The following is a 2,463-nucleotide window of genomic DNA, read 5'->3' on the forward strand; positions in this document are numbered from 1 at the left end:
GGAAACTGAGGCCCAAAGGGATGTGTGATGTGCCCAGGAACGAGGGAATGAAATGAGAGTGTGGGGGGCCGGACCCCAACCCCTCAGCCTGCCCCTTGGCCACTCTCCGATCCCCAGGGGAGTCACAACATCCCTGTTCTCATGACAAGAGTGGGGATTTGGGGCCTCTCTCCTTCATCTGCCTTTACCACTCTGGCCCCAGGCAGGAGGCAGAGGAGTCCTTTGCTTAGGAACTACTCCTGAAGCTGCAGTATTCTCTCTAGTCCCAACACAGTGGCTTCACCCCCTAACCTCAGCCAGCTGGTGTATCTGGATGCCTCTCTGGGCTGCCTGATGCTAGGAATTAGGAGTCAAAGCAGAGGAGGACAGAACCTTGGCCCTCAAGAATCCTACAGCAAGCACATGGATACAATGTAAAGTATAAATGCCAGAGTAGCAACAAGTAACAAATACCATCATAATGATAAAGCACAGAAAGAGTAGAAGCCCTGATAAGGAGCAAGTCTGCAGGGCTGGGTAATACATAGAGGGGTTTTGTTTGGGAGAATTGGATAAGAGTCAGAGGGAGGTACTGGGAAGAGTATTTCAGGCAGAAGGAACAGCATGTGCAAAATATGGAAAAATAACATGACTTATCTGTCCCAGGAGGAAGGCAGGGATGCCAGAGGCTGAGTGGGGCACCACCAAGAGGGATGGAGCTAGGCTTTGAATAGGCCCTCGGAGTCAGAAAGACCTGGTTCCAGTGAAAGCCATCCCCCTCACTAGTCAATCCTCATTTTTCCTCATCTCTGAAATGGGAGGATAGTATATAACTTCCTTATGGTTGAGAGATTGACATGAGATAATATATGTAATGTTGGAGCATAGCGCCGTTATGTGGTGAGCATCATGTTAAAAGTGTGTAGGGTGCTCACTTCAGCAGCACATATACTAAAATTGGAATGATACAGGGATCAGCATAGCCCCTGTGCAAGCAAGACATGCAAATTTGTAAAGTGTTCCACATTTTGGAAAGAAAAAAGTTTCTAGGACTTCCCTGGTGGTACAGTAATTAAGAATATTCCTGCCTGAGGAGAGGGGAGGAGAGGGTGAGATGTATGAAAAGAATAACATGGAAACGTACATAACCATATGTAAAATAATTTGCTGTATGGCTCAGGAAACCCAAACGGGGGCTCTGTGTCAACCTGGAGGGGTGGAATGGGGAGGGAGATGGGAGGGAAGTTCAAAAGGGAGGTGATATATGTATACCTATGGCTGATTCATGTTGCAGCCTGACAAAAAACCACAAAATTCTGTAAAGCAATTATCCTTCGATTAAAAAGTGAATTAATTAAAAAAAAAATATTCCTGCCAATGCAGGGGACACAGGTTTGATCCCTGGTCCAGGAAGAACCCACATGCCTGGGAGTAGCCATGCCCATGCACCACAACTACTGAAGCCGCGTGCCCGTTTCTTGCTCCACGAAAGAAGCCACCGCAATGAGAAGCCACAAGGAAGAGAAGCCCCCACGTGCCACAGCTAGAGCAAGACCACGCCTAGCGAAAAAGACCTAGTGCAGCCAAATTAAAAAATATTTGTGCTGTTGAAGTAAGCTCAGTCCCTCAAACCAGGGATTGAAACCACGGCCCTTGCATTGCACTGGACCACCAGGGAAGTCTCCCAAATTTTATATTCATACGAGGTTACCAGTCATATTGGGTCATTTAAATGATCATTCTTAAATGATTAAATTGGATCATTGAAATGATCATCAAAAATGATCGAATAAAGTTCATTTTAACTTAATTACCTCTGTTATCTCTTTTTCGGAGAAGGCAATGGCAACCCACTCCAGTACTCTTGCCTGGAAAATCCCATGGATGGAGGAGCTTGGTAGGCTGCAGTCTATGGGGTCGCAAAGAGTCAGACATGACTGAGTGACTTCAGTTTCACACATTGGAGACGGAAATGGCAACCCACTCCAGTGTTCTTGCCTGGAGAATCCTAGGGATGGCAGAGCCTGGTAGGCTGCCTTCTATGGGGTCACACAGAGTCAGACACGACTGAAGCGACTTAGCAGCAGCAGCAGCATCTCTTTTTGCCTTTTGGCCACCTGGAGTGAAGAGCAGACTCATTGGAAAAGACCCTGATGCTAGGAAAGATTGAGGGCAGGAGGAGAAGGGGACGACAGAGAATGAGATGGTTGTGTTGGGTAGTTAGAATAGGAAACAGGAGTCCAGAGTGATGGTGGCTAAAAGATAAGGAAGGGAAAAGCCACCAAAAATAGAACAAAAAAAGGTCCAAGGACCGGAGTGAGGACCTCAGGTAGAACAAACAACACTGCTGGATAGCCCAATTTACATAGGGCAGGCCCGGGGGAAGGAAAAGACATATAAAAAGAGGAGCCAAAGGGCCGGGGTCTCTCTCTCTTTCTCTCACCGCCCACAACCCCCCCGCCCCCAATGCATGAGCTCTTTCTC

At 47.4% G+C, this 2,463-nt stretch overlaps 1 non-coding gene across 1 annotated transcript; it reads left to right on the forward strand.

Moving 5' to 3' along the window:
* The first annotated feature begins 906 nt into the window (after window positions 1-906).
* Window positions 907-1,010, forward strand: LOC112584774. Its single transcript, XR_003109179.1, has one exon. It is a non-coding gene; the product is annotated as a U6 spliceosomal RNA (small nuclear RNA).
* The last annotated feature ends 1,453 nt before the right edge of the window (window positions 1,011-2,463 follow it).

The sequence above is a fragment of the Bubalus bubalis genome, chromosome 4 (genome assembly GCF_019923935.1).
Source record: "Bubalus bubalis isolate 160015118507 breed Murrah chromosome 4, NDDB_SH_1, whole genome shotgun sequence".
NCBI classification, from domain to species: domain Eukaryota; kingdom Metazoa; phylum Chordata; class Mammalia; order Artiodactyla; family Bovidae; genus Bubalus; species Bubalus bubalis.